Source organism: Lissotriton vulgaris, chromosome 2_1 (genome assembly GCF_964263255.1).
Source record: "Lissotriton vulgaris chromosome 2_1, aLisVul1.2, whole genome shotgun sequence".
In the NCBI taxonomy this organism is placed as follows: Eukaryota; Metazoa; Chordata; class Amphibia; order Caudata; family Salamandridae; genus Lissotriton; species Lissotriton vulgaris.
The window spans coordinates 392,642,473-392,665,809 of NC_141687.1; the positions used below are offsets into that span (position 1 = coordinate 392,642,473).

General features: G+C 43.7%; 1 protein-coding gene across 1 annotated transcript in view; it reads left to right on the forward strand.

The window, feature by feature from the left end:
* Nucleotides 1-22,454: 22,454 nt before the first annotated feature.
* LOC147730437 (caspase-8-like) overlaps nt 22,455-23,337 on the forward strand; it is a 199,637-nt gene continuing 198,754 nt past the window's right edge. The window contains exon 1 of the mRNA XM_086955249.1: nt 22,455-22,575. The gene's annotated coding sequence lies outside the window, so the exon portion shown is untranslated. The remainder of the gene's footprint in view (nt 22,576-23,337) is intronic.

The window sequence follows — 23,337 nt, forward strand, 5'->3', positions numbered from 1 at the left end:
CCACCATTTCACTCACACATCCATCTACCCATGCATCCACCCTTTTACTCATCCATCCATCCTTTCACTCTGACCATACATCCACCCTTTCACTTAGTTCATTCATTCTGCCTTTCACGCCATCCATACATTTACCCTTCCACTCACCCATCCATCCTTTCACTTCTCTTGCATTCATCCAACCTTCCTCTCATCCTGCATCCATGCACCCTTTCATTCATCCATCCATCCATCCATTTACCCTTTCACTTTTTCATCCATTCTTCCTCCCTTTCACTCATCCATCCTTACATCCATCCTTTCACTCAGTCATTCATGCATCTGTCCATCCACCCTTTTGCTCACCCATCCACCAACCTATTCACTCAGCTGTCCATCCATCAACCCTTTCACTCATGTATCCATCTAACATTTTATCCAGGCATCCATCTACTCTCCCTTTCACTCATCCACGCATTCTCTCACTCATCAATTCTTACATCTTTCCTTTCACTCATGAACCATCCTTCCTCCCTTCACTCATATAGCCTTGCATCCATCCTTTCACTCATTCATGCATCTATCTATCCACCCATCCACCATTCCAAACCCATCCATTCATCTATCCATCCTCTCACTACTTCACACACCCAAATGTTCACATAAATTCTGGGTGTTTGTCCGCCGAGCTGCAGACAGAATAGGCTCATCAAGAACCCCACTGTTAAAGCTGGGGGGTGACGACGACGCTGTTTGTAGTCCCCCCCCCTCGCCCCCCCCCTCAGTAATGCAGGAATGCTGTTGGTGGTCCTGTGCAGCTGAATAAGGGGGTGCGCTTTATAGCGCTACTATCAGTGGCAGATGGTGAGGGTAATCAGGGACCGCCTCCTGGGGCCCTGAGGCCCTGAGGATTCTGATTTTCATAGCCCTTCCCAACAGTAATGCAAGAATGGTGTCAGTGGTCCCGAGTACCAGAACAAGGAAATGTGTTTTATAGCGCTACAATCAGAGGCAGGTGGTGGGTAATCTGGGACCACCTCTTGGGGCCCTAATGATGCTGGTTCGTGTGGTCCCGTCCCCCCACAGAAATGCAGGAATACTGTTCGTGGTCCCACGCAGCCGAACAAGGTAGCGTGCTTTATAGTGTCACAATCAGTAGCAGGTGGTGGAGTAGTCAGGGACTTGCTTTTCAGGCCATGATGATGCTGGTCTTTGTAGTCCCACCACAGGAATTCGTGGCCTCGCGCAGCGGAATAAGGAAACGTGCTTTATAGCGGTACAATCAGCGGCAGGTGGTGAGGTAATAAGGGAAGGCCTCATGGGGCACTGGGGATGCTGGTTTTTGTAGTTCCCCCAAAGAATGCAGGAATGCTGTTGGTGCTCCCGTGCAGCAGAACAAGGAAGCACGCTTTATAGCTCTACAATCAGTGGTAGGTGGTAGGGTAATCAGGGACCGCCTCCTGGTGCCCTGAGGATGCTGATTTTTGTAGTCCCCCACAGAAAAGCAGGAATGCTGTCGGTGGTCCACGGCTTTTACCTTAATGCGTAAGTTTGTATCTTAAGAAAAGTACTCTAATTAAAGCAATATTAGACTTGGAAGTTGGATTTTAGCCACAATTAGCAAGTCCCAATATTAGGTGATCAATTCTGATGTTCGTGTAAGTAATCATCCGTCATCTCTACTGAGGACAATGCTTGTGGGTCAATCTGTTGTAGAATTGACATGATTCGGGCTGCAACCAGCACTGGGCTGTTCTTGTGCCACTAAGATAGCCAGCAAAATCGACATGGGAACAGAGCGCGGAAAATGCACTCAAGTCCCTGCTTTCAGGCCATATATGGTGACAGAAAAAACATTTGAAATAGCCAAGGTTGTTTTATATTTTATACAGACTTTGGGCCAGATGTAGGACACCAAATACCAGTCGGTAACGGCCGATTTCGGCCGTTACCGACCGGTATTTGGTGTCTGATATGTAGCGGGCCAATATTTACAGAATCGGTATATTTACCGATTCGGTAAATTTACCGATTCTGTAAAATACCGAATCGGTAAATTTACCGAATCGGTAAATCTACATGTAGGTGGCACTGTAAACAGTGCCACAGGCCCTTCAGAATTCGTTATTTACCATGACATATTATGTCATGGTAAATAACGAATTCCTGTGTACATGCACATCTGTGCATGTATAACTGTGCCATGTGACACACATACATGCCCTTAGGGTATGTATGTGTGCCACATGGCACACAAGCCTGAATCAGGGGTGCAACAGGGTGTTGTAGTATTTGTCAAAGTGACACTCTGTCCCCCTTGCAAAATAGGTAATTTTACTGAATCGGTATTTACCGATTCAGTAATTGACATTGATGCCTATGGGCCTCAAGGCCCATAGGAAATAATGGCAATTACCGAATCGGTAAATACCGATTCGGTAATTACCGAATCATACAGATTCAGTAAAAATTACCGATTTTTTTACCTACATCTGATTTACCGAATCTAGAATACTGAATCGCTAAAATTCGGTATTCTAGAGTCGGTAAATCAGATTTACCTACATTGGGCCCTATATTGTTTTTTTAAAAAAAAAATTATTTTTATTGTTGCATTGGAAGCATCACAAATGAAAAATGAGCATACGAGCAGGCGTCAACATTCGGCCATGACCGTTAGATACGCAACTTTTACTTTATTTGCTTTTCCCCTGAATTCCACGGGTGTAAACAGAACGCGTGGATCTTTAACTGACAGCATTATGAGAACTTAAGCAAGCAAACAGCCCCTGAAACAGCAGCCCATACACCCACCTCTCCCCCCGTCCTCGGACCCACTCTCCCCCCTCTATTGCAGTTCCTCCCACCGCCCCTGCCTGATCTCCACAGTTAAGACTGAACAAGTCCTCCCCAAGCTCCTGTCATTAAGCCTGTCCCACTGAGGGTTTCTCTGGATTCCCCCGCAAGTCCCTTGGGGCTTCACTCCAACCCATGGTATTGTCGCCACTTTGCCCACACTCTCCGAAACTTTTTGGGGCAGCCCCTGGCCTTGTAAGTCACTTTCTCTGCCGCCATGTACAAATCCAGCCCCCTCCTCCATTCCTCCTGGTCTGGCGGCTCAGGTGCCCCCCAGTGTCGCGCAATGTCCCTCTTCGCCACCACCAAAGCAAGTACCAGAAATATAACCAAAGGGCTCGGCCTCTATATTGTTAATCAGTGCCTTACCGTGTGAATTTTTCTATTGCAAATGTGCGTGTATGACTATTTAAATGTCTGTATTCATAAACTATACGATAAGAATGATCCAGTTTCGCCACTGGAAACCGTAGATTATTTATCAAAGAAGATGCAGAGTTCTATTACCCCCGGTACTCAAGTTGGGAGAGTATTTCTTTCACAGGAGCTTTTGCTTCATGTTTAATTGGATATTGTGGTTGCACTTGCATACTGGACGTTTTGGGTATAATGTGACAAGGGGAATCTTTATCCCAGCCCACATGGTTGTGATATAATGCAGGGGCCTGTGCAAGAGCCCATTCTGATGCAGAGCCTTGTTTAACTTTGTCAGGGACAAGCACAGACAATGATGGGTTATTACCTGCTCTCCTTGAGGGGCTGTTCTTACAAATCCTGGGGACAATTGACCTCCGTAGGAGAATGTCATATGATGGCATTCATTTTTCCAGAATATCACTTCTAATAGTGCACATTTTGTCGCCCTTAATTTGTATAGTCAAATTAAATCATCTATCCGGAGGTCTCACACGCTGACCCGGGCTATTGACTTCAATGTAGTCATGAGTTGCTGTCGCCTCCAGATACTCTTAAAGATTCTGGCGAAGCTTGTGACCTCTGCAGCGATGTCAAGGAAACTCATTGCCCACGTCTTGTTCAGATGGAGAGCTCTCTGTGTTTCTGTTATTTTGATCCATAATTTCCACAACCTTTCTTTTCTGAAATTGGGGTTTGAATTGAGGAGGTTTCCCTTCCTTTATTTTATTTTAACTACAGATGAGCTCTGTAAGACCTTTTTTGGTTTCACATACTCTTCCAGTCTGCGCTCTTAACGCCATCTTCTCTCATATCGTTTATCCGAAGATTCCTGAAAGGAACCAGAAGGAAACTTATCAGAATACTGATACCTATTAGGCGGTTTAATTTGTGCCTGGTCATGTACATTGTAACATTTATCAGAGAGCGCTGGCATTGGAGATCATCCCTGTGATCTAGCTTGTTCTTTGGGGTTTTGTTTATCCCAGCACTTTTTAGAAAACTCTGGGGCCTGCTTCACTTTTTTATTTATCAGAACAGCTTTTGGCAAGCTGTGGCTTATTAGGTCTGGCTCCTAATTCATCCTGACCCATAAATGTTTAAGTATCAGCAATGATGATCAGTAGCTTGCGTTCTCTATCTGTGGCTGCAACCTGCGTGAGCCATTGGCAAATAGCCAGCAATGCTGCCTCCCCTTTGATATTCGCTAGAATAATTGAGGATACTGTGGCAAAATTGCCCATCAGTTTCATCCCTAAATTCAGGGCAGGCGCTGCCCCAAATTTATTCTGAATTTGCTTGAACACCTCAGGCAATAAAGCCAGAAAAGTTGTACGAGGTGTTGTGGTATGGACCTCCGCAAAAACCATACTCAATGTGGCACAAGCTCCTTTCTGAGGTACCATAACAAGTGGCAAGTACATAGTGGAAATCCTATGTTTATTCTGCAGTCCAGTAAGGGGAGACACAGCTTCAAGCTGATTTGTTTTATGGGCTAGCATAAACAGAATTTCGTCCTGTCTGGAGGTTATTTTCCCCATAATGGAATCAATAGTCACTGGACTGATTGCCGCCATAGCTATATGTTGCTGAACAGCTCAGGGCCGGACTGGGAACCAAAACCGGACCTGGCAAAGTGCCCGGCCAGCCCCCCTCCCCACTCCGGAGGGTTGGGGATGCCGCCGAGCTGTTTGTCAGGGCCGGTTTTTGGCCAATTTTGTTACAGGGCCGATTTTGCAGCTATACTGCAAAAACGACCCTGTAACAAAAACTGCCCCCAGCAGCCAAAACCGGCCCCCCACTAGTGCGGCGCACCGGGGGATTGCCCGGTGCCCTCAATGGCCAGTCCGGCCCTGGTACAGCTTGAGCAGCTCTGGCCAGGGGAGAGACTGCTTTGCACATCACATATGCAGTAAATTGTCTTTGGCGTCTAACCAGACCAATATTTAGAGTTCATAAGTCATTCTCATTTAGCGGAGCCAAAGGCTGATAAGGTTTATAGGCTGCTAATGCTGGGAATGTGACCCCATCCATACTGAGGGGACCAATGCACACTATATCAAGCACGTGTGGGAAGGTACCTCAAAACCAATCCTGAATGTCCCAATATGTTAGTGGAATCTCTAACTGTTGATAAGGTATGTATGCATTGGTGAACAACACTTACAACTCAACTTTTACATCGCAGAGCCTTTACAACGCAACCATTACAACGCAAACTATTACAACGCATTGCTCTGGGGGGCGCTCTAGGATAGGGAATAGGTTAATTTACTATCCAATAACCTTCCCTAGTGTCCACGGGGACTGGAGTTGGAATAGTAAATTAAACTATTCACTATCCAGCGCCCCAAAGCACTATGCGTTGTAATAGACTGCGTTGTAATAATTGCATTGTAAAGGCATGCGATGTAAATGCATGCGTTGTAACGTCATACATCCGTATGCATTGAGTGCGGCTGCATCAGTGTATGTATGTCATGTTAATGTTTTAGCATTAACTACAGGAACAGTGACCCAGGAGTAATAAACTTCGATTCTATATGCCTCTTGGGCTTCAACCACGAATGTTACATCACCACCACCACCATTCTCCAGTCCAGGCATTTATAAGCGAGAAGCTACAGCAACTACATTAACAAGCACCATCTGAATTTTATATAATGGAACTCAGAGAGGGCACACTCAAACTGAGTTATCTTTTTAAAGGTGCATCTTTTTAAAGGTGCAAGCTTGAACAACCATTAGAATAAATTAGGTGGTACCTAAGATGATTTTGAGGAGAATATAGCCCTAACACCACAGATTTCTCCGTATAGAGGTGAAAAGGGAAACTAAGTCACACATAAGTATGACTCAGGAGATCCCCTAAATAAGTATCTGACCTAAGAACGTTGGTGGCGCCATGTTATACGGATCTTACTATATAAAGTGGAACTGTGTATTTTGAAGACAGACCATCAGGATGTAAGGACTCTGTCCATCTCCTCGCCCTCAAACCTGCCTACCCTATTCCCGACTAGCTCACAGTGCCTCACCTGAACTCCTAACCGTCCCAGAGTAAAAAGGTATTTCGGTGACCTCCAATATGACACTGAGCCCCAAGGGAATCATGGAAACAGAGTTACCCCTTTTGGTGTTTACTCATACATGCCAGTGGTGAACATAAGAATATACAAAGAGAGTTTTCAATGCAACTATCGTAATTTTGCATAAATGTATGAGCTGCAATTATTATGCAAATGAAGCAGAATACTGTAACCAGCATTATAAACATGGCAAAGAGAATAAATATTAGAGTAAACTTTCCCCCCTTGCTCTGAGAGCATGGTGAGAACATTTTCTGCATGATCCCTGAAATTAGCCCATACCTGGATATTTATGGTAGCCGGGTAATCCCTTGTTCTGAGACGAATATCTAGCTTGCGCAGGGCTGCACGTTGAATACTGCATTAGTTCCAGAATGGTCATCACAGCCAGAATGCTCCGTCCGCTCTGACCCAAAAAATAATATATAATAGAAAACATTGCGTTAGAAATACAGCCCATGGACAATCTGTCTAGATGATACAAGCTGTGCTGTTTTCAAACGAACAACATACCGATGCACTGTACACCATATTAACAACATTTGAGTAGCTGAGACAGCCTCCTTTTCCTTTTTAGGTGTGATGGCAAATACATGTGGAACCCAATGGTATCTAACAGAATTGCTATGTTTAAAAAGACAATAATAGAGATGCAGAGTTTTTGTTAACATTAGGGCATGAAAACCATCAAGGCGCTGTTGACCATTTACTCAGCAAAATCAGTGTCGACCACAACCTATGGGGCAGGTATATTGGGTATGGCAGAGGTCAGTCGCATTCAACAGGTTGAAATATTCTTCCTCAAATAGTAGTCCCATGTGGCTTTGCGAATTCTAAACGGCATGATGTGCTTGGTAGCCCCTACATTGAGGATAAAATCAAACTAGCCCCACTCTTGCTCTGGCGTTTCATCTGGGCCAGGGATCTGCCCCACTAAACCGACTGATTATTGAGGATTGAATAAAACTGCATGCAGTGTTTGAGATACTTTGGCTAGAGTACGTTAAAGCTTCTCTGGAGGAGATTGGGTTATCTGATCTTTTTTGCTCCCCACATCCTGTTGGGATTGCCCAAAGGCTATACTTAGACACAACCCCCAGTGTCTATTCACAATCAGGTTACACTTCGGGAATGGTACCCAATATTATTTATCCTCCATTCAAATTCTGCAACACGTTTTGTTCTAACAAGATTTCACTTTAATAACTTCCTCTCTTGTTGGGATATCCAGCAAACTGCTACTCTTTGTTAGACCTAGCCCCCTTCCCTTGCGATGGTGTATCCTCGCAATCACATTTGCATATAGTGTTCTTTCCCCTCTTCTATAAGATACCCAGGGAAAATATGATTTTACCACTTTTTAAACTTTTTTTTAATTTCACTAGTGCAGATAGCACTACCATTCCTTCAGCAACTGGTTTGCTTTTCCATTCCAAGTTTTATATGGCAAATCATAAAACTAAGGTGGAATACAGTTTGCAGTTAGATGTTAGGTTAGTAATGCTCTATTGTATGGATTGTATTATATTGTGTGGCATTTTTAATGTATATATTTTAAGATATGTGTTTTTTAGTATTTTTATGATGTACCACAGATCTTTGTGAATTTATAGATGGTGGGCGTGAAATAAGGTTGGATCTATACCAACTGAATATGCATTGTTCGTTGTTATCCTCTTTTTAATGAACAATTTGTTAGTTATTATTTTGGTATTATGACCCTTGCGATGATTACTGAATGTATTTTTATTCTTTTGATCTGTACTTTCATGCTGCAGAAATGCAGTGAGTGAAGATTTCGACTGACTAACAATGCACTATCTTGTTTTTTTGTACACTTTGACCATGTACCGAATGTTTAGACTACTAAGGAAAAGGCAGGTGAAGACAAGCAACGTGTACTGCTTATTCCTAGAACAATACTGTACAAGAAAAATATAAAAAATAAGACCTTGCTAAACAGTCAGCCTAAACTGTCTACAGCATGAAACTAGGAGGAGAACGAAAGTGGGTCCAGAAGGTAAATCACTACATGGGATGATCCCTTTTAAGGCCCAGTTTTCCTCATGGCCTTGGTGGTTCTTACATTGGGGCCGCAGACGTCGCTTCCGGTGTGGACGATGATGCACGCGGACTCAATCGACGCCCGCTACTGGCGTACAGGGGTACTGCTCATGAAAAATCTGGATCCCAGCCTTGGAAATTGCATGGTAAAGAATATCTGGGGTAGATATAGTCTCTACAAGACTAGCTACTAAAGGTAAGTAACTTGTTCTTTAGGTGAGGGGAGGGGATCCCAGTTGGAGGGCAGGACAAGGCAGAATAGAAATTAGGTCAAATGTACAGTTTATAAACATAGTGCATCGATCAGGGGGTTAGCTAGGAGTGAAAGGAAATACAGTTCATCCAATTTTTTAAACCTGTGCCCCTTCTTATTTTTTCTCTTTTTTCTTCTAGTGACAATTTTTGATTAATAGTAATGAGGTTTATGTGGTCTAACTGGCATGGAAGGTATTCTAAGGATTATAACCAAAGGAGATGCTTCACCCAAAGAAATAACATAAAAATCAGTTATAATGCATTTTCAAAAATGTAGGTCTGGGACCAACAACGTCATTGTTTCTATGTGCTATAACATAGCATAACTAAAATGTATTTCTTTAAATACACAAATACTTCATTAAACAACTATTTTATTGACACCTGACCCTGATTTTTAGTTCAACAAGTCCATTATGTTCCCTTTTGTAGCCCGTATTTTCCGTTAATCACTTCCAAATAAAATTGAGCACCTTCTTATCAGAATCTTTTATCATGGATACACAACTTTAAAGCTGCCTGTAGTCAGCGTCCACTTGGGGATATAGGTGTTTAACAATTGAATTATTTAGCAGCAATGCATTTTCTGCTACATTTCTTTATGCATTCAATCATATTCCAGCAGTATAGAAAGAAACCATCTTCTTCCGCTATGCTTGAAGAAAATGGTTTTTAAAGTCCCCCATTCCCATTGTGGCATGATAGTATATGTAGTTCATTAAACTTCATCTTAGGTCTTTTTGACCCCTTTTGAATTCATTGTACTATTTATATTAACAAAAAGACATTTTGATTACTTGTGATCTTTATGATTCCCTATGTTTATGAACTGTTTTTAATTGTACAGTTCATTGATCATGGCACTCATTACCGTTGCAGCAAGGATGTTGTAGTCTTGATGTTTTGTAATTCATAATAGAATTGTTTGTCTCTGTATATATGTTTACTCACGTGTCCACAGATAAATGTGTTAATGAATTCATATTAGCAGGTGCCTTCCAATTATTTTTTTTGCATATTCCACTGTTGGCTCAAGTTGTGGAGCTTATGACAATTCATTAAATATTAGCTAACATGCCCCGTTTTGCTTATCATTTGAACTGTACAATTGTAGCCTGTTTAATAATTCTACCCTCTAGAATTCTGTTTTTAGTAATCACCGTGTCACGTCTCCACGCTGGAGTGGTATTTATGCAAATATGTTGTTTCAATTGGACCAATTAATGTTGGTTTTCAAGGAAATGGCATGTTAAATTTGATTTAAAATTATGATTTTCTGTCATGGTTTTAACCTTTCCGATCCTCCCTGTGCGTTTTCACAACATTTGTCTGACATAGCCCTTTCCACAAGGGCATTTTAACACGTTTCCCTCTTCTTGATTAATTCTGACGCCCAGTCTTGGGTCCCGTGCTCACTATGCCACGAAAGTGAGCCGCAGCCAGGTGAGGTGAAGCCATACCCTCCTGCCTAGTAGTAAACAGGAGGAGCAACCAGATGTACCACTCTACAACGCAGTGCTGTGGTGCTTACTGGAGGTAGCTGTTGGGGTAATTGGCCCCCAGGGACCCTCAGGACTCAAGGGGACTTAATCCCCAAATTTACAATGAACCACGGGGTGCGTTTGCACAGTGGCGCAGGGAGGGGGCGTGGCCTGATGTGACAGTTGTGAAAATGCGACCTGTGGCGTGTTTTAAGTTGGGGGATTACGCCCCCTTGAATCCTGAGGGTCCCTGGGGGCCAACTAGCCCACCAGGTAACCTCATTATGCGCCAGGGAGCTGCTTTGCAGTGAGGTGTTCAGAGCCCACACCCCTTTTTACATCTCTCTGCAACGCGGCTTTGTGGCGCTAACTGGAGGCACCTGGTGGGCTAGTTGGCCCCCACGGACCATTATGACTCAAGTTGAATTAATTCCCTCAAATTAAAACGTGCCAGGGAGCGCATTTGCACAGTGGTGAAGGGAGGGGGGGGGCTGACATAGTGCATACGCACCCCCTGGCACATTGTAAATTGGGGGATTAAGTTAAGTTCAATCCTGAGGGTCCCTGGGGGTGAACTCGCCCATCAGGTGCATCCTGTATACACCAGGAAGCTGGTTTGTAGAGAGGCGTTGAGAGACCACACCCCTTTTTACACCTCTCTGCAATGCAGCTCTGTGGAGCTTTCTGGAGGTAGCTGGTGGGCTAGTTGGCCCCCAGGGACCCTCAGTACTCAAGGGTATTTAATCCCTTTATTTACAATGCTCCAGGGGGCGCATTTGCACAGTGGTGTAGGGTGAGGGTGTGGCCTCATGTGACAAGTGTGCAACTGCACCCTGTGCATTGTGAATTCCAGGAACATACCTCGCCTTGAATACAATGTTATGTTTTAAGCAGCCCAAAATAAAGGCCCACCATAACTGTCACACTATTAAGTATTTCACTGACTGCCTGTTCGCAATGTTCACAACTGCCATACTGTCAAAATTTAACAATACCTTTTTGTTCGCAAACTGCTCTGACCATGCAGCCAATACCACCACCAGTGCAAATAATTCAAGAAAGCAAGAAAGGCAATGCTGCACCCTCCACCCTTCTACTCTGGCCATTGCTCAGTGCACCATTTTCTTGGCAGATGAAACCGAAACCTTCTGCTCCTGCTGCATTTCAGAATATTCAACTTGGTCACCTAAACCAACCAAGGAGATGCCACTGCAATGTTCCAAAAATGCCCTCCACATCTTAAAATCGACCCGCACACCAGCTGGTGCAGAAGGGACAAAACTAACAGTTCTAGGCCTAATCTCCTACAGAAAGTCCTGCATGCTCTCACCACTCAGCAGGAACTATGTAATTTGCCTAGCAAAATTTGTACCTCCCTCAACTGAACTTTGTTCAGGAACATCTTATCCAGGTGCTCCACCATTACTCTATTCTTGTTTGTCTACACCCTAGCCGCCACTTAAAGAAGAAACTGTGTCACTATTGTCCCACTAGAAACCTCAGATCTAGCGACAAAACCCCATGCATCCGTACTTCTAGATTTGGAGGAAGATCCTTTACCGCCCCTTCGGCCTGGAATCAAATCCCGTATTACACCCGCCCCAGTCCAGACTTTGCAAAGTTTTAAAATTCTTTAAGACCTGGTTGTTTTAGTTTGTAGCAGGTTCCTGTGTAACGAAGCACCAAGATGCACCTATGGGTGTGGGTTGTTGTGCTATACTAAGTGATAATAACATAATAATAATAACAACATTCTGTTTGTGTCAATCTCAGTGCCAAAAAAGGACAAAACCATATCTGGGCCACCCATTCCCATCTTCCTGCATTCCCTTCCATCCTGTCTCTAACCTCTGTTGCTCTTGCATTTTTTTCTACCTCAGGTCCTGTGAACATACCTTGTGTGTTTTCCCCAGTGCTCCTGGACGCCCTCTTACCATACCCTCCTAATGGCAAAGATTGACAACTCTCTTTAAGCATCAAAATTGTCCCCTCCTCTGTGCTCTCTGCTAAACTTATTGCTCCAGTCAGCCTAGTCTTCACTCGTTCACCATTCTAGCCCGGTGGCGATATTATACAATGTTGTTTTCAGCTATGTGCCTCCAGACACACTGCGATGCCCCATACTGTGTTTCCTGGCAACTTTAGTGTTGCGATGTTGCAGACAACACCATATGGGGTGCCCTAGCGGAGCGAGTTTGGGATATCAACCAGAGGGTGTAAATGGTTTTGGTTTAATCCGACGCTCACGTCAGATTGAAAATAAATAGTTCAGCAAAAAAGGGTGTGGTCAGTTTAGAGACCACAAGCAGTTACCAACTATCTGTCTACATTCTGTTAAGTTGTTGTGTTGCTGCGCCACTATACTGGCGTTGAGGAGGCTGCATTGCCCCCCACATGCACCTGAACTCTCTGTCCTTGGCTGGCTGCTGGGTGCCTCTCCTTGAGCCCGCCTGCTTTGCCCAGTGCAGCGGCCCTTGCTCCCAGTCAGCTGCTATGATGTCTGGTTCCTTGGCATGCCTGTCTGCTGTGCCCTATGGAGCTCGCCGGAAAAGGGAAGCCGCTGCAGTTCGTCCGGCAGCTCCCCCATGAGCGTGACTCCCGCAACTTAGACTCATCTGCATCTGGAGCTGCCACGAGTTTGGTGCGCCCCAGTGGCGACCACTCCCCGCACTGACTCGTTCTGGCCTTTGCTCCATGAGGTGTTTCCTATAGTACCATCATGGCAACACTCCCCACCCCAAAGCACATAGCATGCATGCAAATAAATACACACCACACTGATTTTGTTACTGGAAAACACTGCTGCAGGTTTATTACATACAACGTTATGTAATATGGTGGGTTATCTTACAGGCAATCCAAGGGCAGGCAGAATTCTCGCCACCTGCCCGCCTGATAAGCCAAGCAGGCTGGGGCGAACCTCATCTGTGCTGCCCTTTCTGTTGATCCTCCTCTCGGATCACGTGACACCTGGTCCCTTATTACTCACGCCTCTTTCAGGGCGGAGCGTAGCAAGGCAAGCCCCCGGTTGTTCAGGCCCACAACCGCCCGAAGGACTAACGGGTGCCAACACGGTTTCCAGGAACCTCCCATGAGACTCCTGGGCTCTGGCACCCCTATGTGCGGTGCAGAGGCACCCTTCTGCACCCATTTGCTTCCAGATCGGCCTGCAGTGAAAAAAGTACAAGATTACAACATTCTCACCATACTTCCTACCACCATCCACGATGGGTAAGCGGTAGGGTGGAAGACGGTATGTCCCGCGAGGCAGCGGCCATGGCGTGTCCAGTGCGACAACAAAGAGGTCGTCAGCGTGGTGAGGGGGGCCTATATACCCCTCACCCCGCCTCGTGCACCGGACATGATGCAGCACCGCCGCGCCTAGGGCGGGGACTCCACCAGAGTCCCTGCCCCCTCAGGAGGAGGGGGGTGTGGGGTGCCCGATGCCTCTAGAGGGCCGCCCTCTTGAGTGACCTCCTGTGGTGGCCTCGGGCAGCCGCATAGTACCATCATGGCAACACTCCCCACCCCCAAGCACATAGCATGCATGCAAAAAAATACACACCACACAGATTTTGTTATTGGGATAAACTTCTGCAGGTTTATTACATACAACGTTATGTAATATGGCGGGTTATCCTACGGGCGATCCAAGGGCAGGCAGCATTCTCGCCACCTGCCTGCCTGATGAGCCAAGCAGCACTGGGGCGAACCCCATCTGTGCTGCCACTTCTGGTGATCCTCCTCCCGTATCACGTGACACCAGGTCCCTTATTACTCACGCCCCTTTCAGGGCCAAGCATAGCAAGGCAAGCCCCCGGTTGTTTAACCCCACAACCGCCCGAAGGACTAACAGGGCGCCGACGCGGTTTCCAGGAACCTCCCATGAGGCTCCTGGGCTCTGGCACCCCTATGTCAAGTCAAGTCAATTTTTATTGTATAAAATTATTAAAAATTATTACAAAATGCATTTTGATCATCATAGAACATAAAACACTTATATAATGTTAACTATTAGAGACTGTTAGCCATATGAAAAATAAATATCATGTATTTCAGTTTGATACTATGATTCCCTGTTCAGCTTGCTGTAAGAGGGATTGGGCTTTCATCATGTATTTAACCCCCCTGCAGGCCAACATAGGAGATGATCCATCTAGCCATCGAATTACAGCTTGCCTACATGTTCGAATGTTCAATTTATTAAAAATGTTCTTTAAAAGCCGTCTCCTCAAATCCTTAAGCACCGGGCAAACACATAGTAAGTGAATTAATGTTTCATTCTGATATCCACATAGACGACAATGAGGGTCAGTGTGACAATTTTTCCAGGATGGTAACAAATCCTTTGAAAACTGTAAGCCTAGTCGATGTTTTATATATCTTTGTTTTAGGGAACTATTAAAGTGGCTTTCCAGATAGGTCTGTGGCTTTATCCCGCAATATGAGTTTATCACAGTCCACCCGTGTCGTCGTTTTGCGGTACTTGTTTTGTCTTCCAGATAAGATTCCCATTTGACCGCTTTGTTTACTATTTTGTCAAAAGTATATCTATCTGGCCTCGTGTCCCAAATTTCTTCAATTCCTATACAGTTCAGGGATTGGGTCAGGAAACCTCCCCAACTGTTCGGCACGTGCTGTTTCTGCTGGGTATCGATTTCTCTCCAGCACAGGTTGTCCAATGAGCCGTCTTCTGACATTCGTGTTTTGTGACAGAGTTTTACAAAGGTTCCCATACTGCGAAACTTCTGATTCAGAAGACCAAATTCTAGACGAACCTGCACCGGTGCTGACGATTTTGGGAGGTTTAGGACTGTCTTGTATACCTTTGTTTGTAAGCTGTTTAACAGCCCTGCTTCTTTGCCACACCAGGTGGCCAATGCGTATGATAAAGTGGGTAGGGTTTGTGCTTTTAGCACTTTCAGCAGGTGTGTATAATTTGGACAACTTAGTTTTTTTTGTAGTTGCCGATATGCATAGATCAGGGACTGTGCTTTAGCTTTTAGATCGATTTTGTGTTCTTTGTTAGTTTGTCCTCGCTCCAACTTCAGACCTAGGTACTTGTATGATGTTTCCTCCTTTATTGGGGTACTATTTGCGTACCATTTGAATGTTGGCTTTTTTGGATCCACGATGCAGACCACTTAGGTTTTGTCTTTATTCAGTTCCAAACATTCGTGTTCCAAATAGGTGACCAAGTTGTTAATCGACCTTTGCAAGCCTATTGGCGTTTGACTCAGAACGACAATGTCATCTGCATACTGCAGGAAGGGGATAGGAATGTTTGACAAATAGGGTGGATGGCATTCTCCGATCTCCATGTGACTGACAATGTCTCCCATGTAGAGGTTGAATAAACTTGGGGCCAGTACACAGCCTTGTTTTAAGCCTTGTTGTGTTCTAATTTCAGCCGTTACGCTGCTACCATCTCCCAATTTTACTCTGGCCCAGGTGTTACTATACAAGGCTATAATAGACTCCAGTAGCTTCTTCGGGATACCCCATGATCTTAATTTTTCCCATAGGCGGGTTCTGTTCACTCTGTCAAAGGCTGCTCGCAGGTCTATGAAGCAAGCGTACAGTCTCGTCTTCCTTTTTTCAGCTTTTTCCTTTAGGAGAGCCAGGGATACCCCTATGTGCCGTGCAGAGGTACCCTTCTGTACCCATTTGCTTCCAGATCGCCCTGTAACTCCGCTACAGCTCTGGCGGCGGCCACCGTCGCCGACAAAGCCCCCCACCAAAACAGCTCCTTTCTCACCTGCAACTTCTCATTTACAGGACCCCTGCCAATCCACAGGAAGGACACTTTGGCTCACATGACCCCCTGAATTTGCTGATCTCACCTAGCTGCCGTCCAACTAGCACCGTGTGTCCTGCACACCTGTGCCCCACATCTAAGGGACAGCAGCCCACTTTTCAGCTGATCACTCCCACACCCGCCTGCCTACTGTAGGCTAAAGGGCGAGAAGGATTATACTTTAGCATTTGCACAGTCCTTTTGCTTTCTAAATCCGGACGCACCTGAGTGTCCATAACTAGAAGTATGTGACAATGAGCAAGGGAGTCCCTCCTGCCCTTGCCCAGCATCCCTTGATCCGTATGGGGAACACCAGCTCAGCTCCCTACGTGGTGAAACCCCACAGGCATACCTGCTCAGAGAAAGTCTGATTTTATACAGTGTACACTGCTGGTCATATGAAGCCTAACATTAAGGATTTGACCGAGTCCTACGTACCCCCACCCTCGCATATTCACGAATAGGGGGGTGGGGGGAGGGGGGCTTCACACTGCCGACACTGAGCAGCCCCAGGGGTGGAAAATAACCTGCCCGCTAAATTAAATTAGTTGAACACTGGACGTGCCAAATGCTCTATTACATAATCTTTTGTGCTTGCACCTTGTTCCCCAATTTCCTGGGACGGCAGCACAGGATCACCTTAAACAATCAGCTTGGTGTGCTACCACAAACCTTATTGATCATGAGAACCTTAAGAAGCACACAATTTTCACCGGGGCGTACCCTTAGTTGAAATTGGCTCCCCACAGCTGTAAGGCCGGAAAGACATATATTCAACCGATTAACTGGTTTTTGCCACTTGGTACCCTGCTGGTTGCAGCTCTATGTTTTTGTGAAGCGCTGGTGCCCACGGGCCATGCTGACACTAATAACCGGTGTATGTTACCAACTCACTGATGTATCGCTAACTGCCCTTATTTGGATTGAAGGAATGCTGAGTGGTTCCTGAGGACTGTGGACTTAGTACTCCAACCCAGTTTGACCCCAAAGCGTCGGACAGGCCAAGAAGTAAACATACCCTTCAAGGTACATCTAACCCAGCATTGACTATCAATGAATTTGGGACATCGATGGTAGAAGATGCCCCTTCCAGTCTCGGGTTCTAGCCCATAGAAGGATAACCAGGGAGCAGACAAGTCTGTGGGAATGAGTCGGAACATTCTGTTCAAAACATGCCCTTTCCTGAATATTGGGACGCCAAAAGGTCTATAATACCCTGTCGCCATTTGGCCTAACGCTTTGTTTAACAAACTTCTCTGCGCCACAGCACACTTGTTAGATGACAACTACCACCGCCCTCCTGCTGCCCTGGTTAAAGCGTGGGTGAATGTGTCTTAACTGAAGCGACCTGATACCTCCCCTAGGCTGCCTTGCGGCTACCAAGCCCTCCTTGCAACCATTGCCCCTGTCGCTCGGTGAGGCGGTGGGGTGAAATGAAGGGCTGCATGACACAGGCTGCTTTTTGCCCACCAAGAGGCTAAGACTTTGCTTTTGGGTGGTCACCAGCCCAGACTCATGATATCGGCCTCAGCACTGTTTGCCACCTGTATTCCTCAGCTTTGCAGGACCTCAAACACATAAAGAGGGCACTGTTCATCCCTTCTCCACCATCTCCAGGCAACCCACCCCCCAACATATTGACTGTTGCCGGCATCACCGTCTCACATTGCACATGCCCAGGGTGCTCCACCTACTGCTGCTTCAGCACCCTACAGCCTCAGTGTCAGAATGACATCTCCCTCACCTCCGTGATCACCTTGCGATGTCTTCCATCCCTGACTTAGAACCTTTCACAGTCACTGGGCCACCACCATCGCAGGCTACCCGCTGGAAAGCCTGGGGGGGAACAGGCATACTTTGAGGCAGCTGAGACAAGTGCTGACAGAAAACGAGCCATGCTTCTCCATTTAGGTGGCACTGAAGTTCACTGACTCTCAAAAACTGTTGTCGAAGCTGGGCCCCGCTAAATTACATCACTCTAAAGAATGCCATCAGAGCACATTTCAAGCCCTAACGAAAGGGGATGAAATGAAAGCACAGGTCATCCAAGGGTGTGCCTCTTTTAAACTCCGGGAGAGGATACTTCAAGTACCCAACATGGCGATGTAGGACATCCTCAGTTTTGGGCACTCAATGGAACTCTCCAAGACCCACGCTGCCGACATGGATCTGAACCAACCCACACCCATCAAAGAAGAATCGGTATATAACCTTGCAAAGGAACATGCAAATCGAAGCTGGAGACTAACTGGCAGAAGACATCTGGCCGCAGAATCGCAATAAGAGATTAAGGCTGACAAGCATGAAACAGAGAGAAGACTATACTCAGAAATAGAAGGCATACAGAGGTTGGAAGGTAAGTAGAAGGTCACTCTGAAGTAAGAAAGGAGACGAACTAACCAGAAGGTACCCAATTTCAATTTTGCATGAAAGGTTTTAGACCTATAGTGGGAAAAGGTTTTCTGACATAGCAAAGAATCTAAGGATGTAAGCTATGAAAGAAATATTATACATTACGGTCATTAAAGTGGCCATTCAATGGATGTGTGATAAGTATATATTTTTTGTTCTATTTTAGGTGCGGGCTCCTGGGTTTGTAGGGGTGTAGGGAGAGAAGTTAAGTAATAAATAATTAACAATTCATTAATAATGGTTAATTATTCAATTGTAAAATTATTCAATGTAAATTGTGATCAGCTTATTTTAGTTTTGTTTGTAGGTGCATAGGATGGAAAGTTAATTAAGTAATAATTTAATACTTATTTTAAAAATATTCTTTTTAAATAATGAAATTATTAAAAAAGTAAATAATTATTGTTAAAATAGTAAATGATTTTTCAATTGATTAGTTAGTCTATTATTAATTTTGTAAATTGTTTAATTCTTGTTTTAATATATATTTAATGTTAAGGAATAATGTTTAGATTGGGAATGTATTATTTTTTCAAAATTAATAGGGTTATTTAAATATAAAATGTATTTGAAGTGAAGTACCTGCCCTACTGTTGCTTAGACTGGAGTGGAAATAGTTAATGTAACCCCTCTGAAGTCCAACCTTTCCTTACTGTTGCACAGGCTGGAGTAGGAATAGTAAATCGTACAACTCTGAAGTCCAAAACTTTCCCTACTGTTGTGCTATTTGAAGTGGGAAAAGTAAATCTATCCCTTCTAAAATATAATGCTTTCCCTACTGCTGCTAAGACTGGAGTGGAAATATTAAATCAAAGCCGCCTGAAGTCTAACGCTTTCCCTACTGTTGCTTAGACAGGAGTGGGACAAGTAAATGTAACCCCTCTGAAGTCCAACACTTTCCCTAGTGTTGTGGTGTTTGGAGTGGGAATAGTAAATCTATCCACTCCTAAGTCCAACACTTTCCCTCCTGTTATGCTGTTTCGGATGAGAATGATATATTTAACCCCTTCGACGTCCACTAGTTTCCCTGCTGTTATATAAACCGAAGTGGGGATGGCATATTTAATATCTACAGACTCCAACACTTTCTTATTATTGGTTATATATATTTTTACTTTTTATCTATCTATTTGTTTTAATGTAAATTATTTTTTACATTTTTAATGTACATTTTTCTTTTTTAGTAATTGAGTTTTTGTGTTTAATTGTTTTATATGCTATTTGGTAATTTACTTAATATTTTGTTTTTGAATTGCTAATATTTTTATGTTTTATTTATTTATTCGGAGGGACTACTTTTTTATTTACTGTAAATTTTTTAAATAACGTTTAAAAAAAAAAATTATATAGCCTATAACCATCTACACACCCTGACGATTCCAACGGTGTATCGGGTGTGTGGATTGGCGCTGTGGTTCCTGAGTTTACCCGCCTCAAAGGCTGAAAGTTCTTCCTTTATTATAGTAGTATATATATGTATATATATATATATATATATATATATATATGACTGGAACTTCGATATTCAGTAAAAGCCAAATAACGAAGACGGACCCGATGAGGTTGTTTTAAAGCGTCTTTATTTCACCCTGTGCACCCTCATGGTTGCCATGACGCGTTTCGGGCCCTGGAGCCCTTGATCACATGACATGGTCATTTAACACACTGTGATTTGTAGTGCCGGTCCGGTCACATGGTCCCAAGCCTGTAGAAATAGAGAAAATACTTCAGCCTGGACTAGATATATTAACCAATGTGGTTTACATTCATTGTGTTTTTGTATTTTTTGTAATGTTTTGTTAACCCCAATTGTCACAATTATTAAGCGACAAATAATCCTTACAAATGTGCAAATTTGCGCAATAAATATGTTAAAATACTATTTACAAATATACCAATTGCCAATGTTACTATGTACAAACAATCCCATATATATATATATCAGTACCATCTGCCGACTGAATAAACTCATACTAGAGCACATTAGAGCAGTGCAGAACAGAAATTTGAACTATGCCATGGCCAAACATCTCCTACACATCCCGAGATAGACTGGCAAAGTATGGGCTGCTATGGGATAGTGAGCATACCTAAGAATGAGAGTGGATGGAATAGAGTCCTCAAATTGAGACAACTGGAGTCACGTGTTATTAAAAGACTGAGAATGAAGGCACCACACAGATTAAATGAGGAGGAGGAACTCTATGTTCACTTGTGAACATATGTGCTCAAATTGGATTGGTCTGATTGATGAATCGTGAAGAAAACACAGTTGTGTATATGAACTGATGTTAAACAAGGATATGAGGTGCTCCACAATACTCCTGTAAGAAATTGGGTGACTGCTGTTGGGATTCGCAGTGCATCGGTCAATCTGAGCTGTAATATCTGGCAAATTTAATTGGGAATAGGTCTTTTCTGACATAGCTTTACTATGGGTACATCATCATATGTTTTTACTAACAATCACCATACATTGGAGATATGACACAAATATGACTATACATGGGCACTTATGTACACTGCAATATTGAAGACTTGCAGTACACCTCTGATTCCTTAACGGACAGATAATCACAATATGTGTAAAAACAACAGCTGCATGTAGAAGACAAATAGGGGTAAGCCCATTGAGTAGGGATGGTATATAGCTGCCTCTCCGAGTATGCAGGTACTTAACCTGACTCATAGCCACAACAGTATCTTCGACAGTCTGGCTTGGAGTGACCGCAAACTGGATACCCCCACCTATATACACTATACTACAATTATATAGACCAAACAATGAAGCCCCACTGGCACCTAGCCAATACATGATGTATGATATCCACCCCGACTGACATCTGGGTTAAATACTGCCAATAAGTATAATGATGTACCGGCGAGATGATGAGCATACATTGCAGTCATGATTCCCCCATACTGTGAAATTGAGCTGGATCTGCATTATGAATGAATTAATCTATCTCGTAGACATGATTATTCTCGAGAATTCTGTGCTCATGGATAATGTTGTAAGAGGCCATACAACTATGCCTCCATAGCAATGAAGTGTTATTATGCATGTATATATTATTTTTGTGAAGGAAAATGTTGCCTTGCTAACTACAACTTCCACAATACACCTTAATGGCTGAGTTGGATGTGTGTATATATAGCTGAAACTGAAGATGGACACACTAACTATGAGCAAGACTTGACAGTTGAAAGATGGTGGGATTAACTGGTGGATGTGTAGTAAATTTTTTAAATTTGACAAAATACATTTGATATAATATAGATCTTTTTAATAATTTTTACACTTATTTATTCCTATATATAAACACACATACATATACATGTATGTGCTCATATAAGAATTTATGTATATATGTACTCAGTCTTTGTGGAATTTATGTAATTTACATTATTTTATGTTATATTGTAAAATATTTAAGTATTAGTACTCTAAACTATATATATCTAAAATTTTGGTGGGGATGTGTTTCAAGGATAGTAGAGTTAAACGATATTTTGTTTAGGATATTTTTGTAGTTATCATTATAAGTATAGAGACACAATATAATGGTAAACAATATTTGTGACACAATATTTGTGTCAAATGATATAGTTCAGTGATCCGTTTGGTGGTTAGTCTGGTGCAAAGATGGTTTTGAGCTAAGGCTGCACTGGTCCATTTAGCTGGTTGGCTTGTTGGTGATGAAGCAGTGATTCTGGAGACCAACAAAAATGTGGAGGCCAAAGCAGTTGGGAAGATGCCAGGGCCCGGGATAAGACGCTGGAGTCAACAAGGGCTGCTTTTGTTTAAGGGATGAGAAAAGTTCAAGAAATACCAATGTATTAGGTTGATGTTTAGGTATGTGTATTCTGTGCGAGGGTGGGGCCAAGAATGTGATTTCTGTGAGTTCTGTCTAACAAGGACAATAAGGCTACCTCGAGCCCCCTGTAATGCTCTCTACTGACCTTTAAAGTTGAGTTCAAACAAGCCATTGTGAAACTCGGCAAGAAGCCAGCTGCACGCCCTCACTTCCAGTAGTGAGCATGCAGAGGCAGGCCAGCAGGAAGTGATCAGTGAACAGCATTTACAACTTCCTGTCTTCTCCCTGGCCCTGAGCGGATGTGACCCAGACAACTCAGCCGGGAGAGCGTCCCGTGACCTGCAGACATGCACGGCGATGCCTGAGGGGGTGTTTTTTTAATCTCAGGGGTGAAAAAGGTACGTCGCAAGGTAAGTGCAACCTTCAAGGAAGCAATTTCTAGCACATGAACGTCGCCTTCTTTCGAGCCCCCTCGTGCCTGAAATTTTGTGACATTTCCTGTTTGTGCAGCAATACCACCAAGAGAGAGAGGTGAAACGATAATTACAGGTCTCTGCGCATTTATAAAACAGACTTGCATCTGTAGCCCTCCATCTAACTGAGAAAGAAGTAAAGTTCAGTGGGTGGGGTTTGGTAACATTTGTTTGTCAGTAATTAACATTGTGTTTTAATACAGAAAGTCGTTCTTGCTGTTATTAACTCCACTTGGGTTACTTGATAACTTTAAAAGTAGTCAAGTTGGCTGAGTCTGTGTCTGTGTACCTCCGCTTCCCCCATTCACAACGCTCTTATCTTGCTTAGAATCCCAAGTATTTTGAAGGTCTCCTCCTCAAACAGAGAAGTCCCATCCATACAATAATTTTCATTTTTCGTGCCCAGCGCATCCTCTCATTCAGCATTTTGGGGCTGCAGCTAACACATATTATGATCGCATTTACTCCCCAGTGTACAAAGAGAAAGGTAGCAGACTGTGCACCGATTATTTGCGACATGTCTTATTGCAATGTGACTTATTTGCAGGGGGTCTCAGAATGATGCACCTAATGAATATTTATTGGGTAGCTCACTACCCTCTGTAGATAGTGGCCAGCAAGTAACATGCCTGCATCTGCATTCACAAACTGCAAGGTTTTCTTTCAAATCAGTTAGTGTTCCGCTAAGGAACTGCTGTT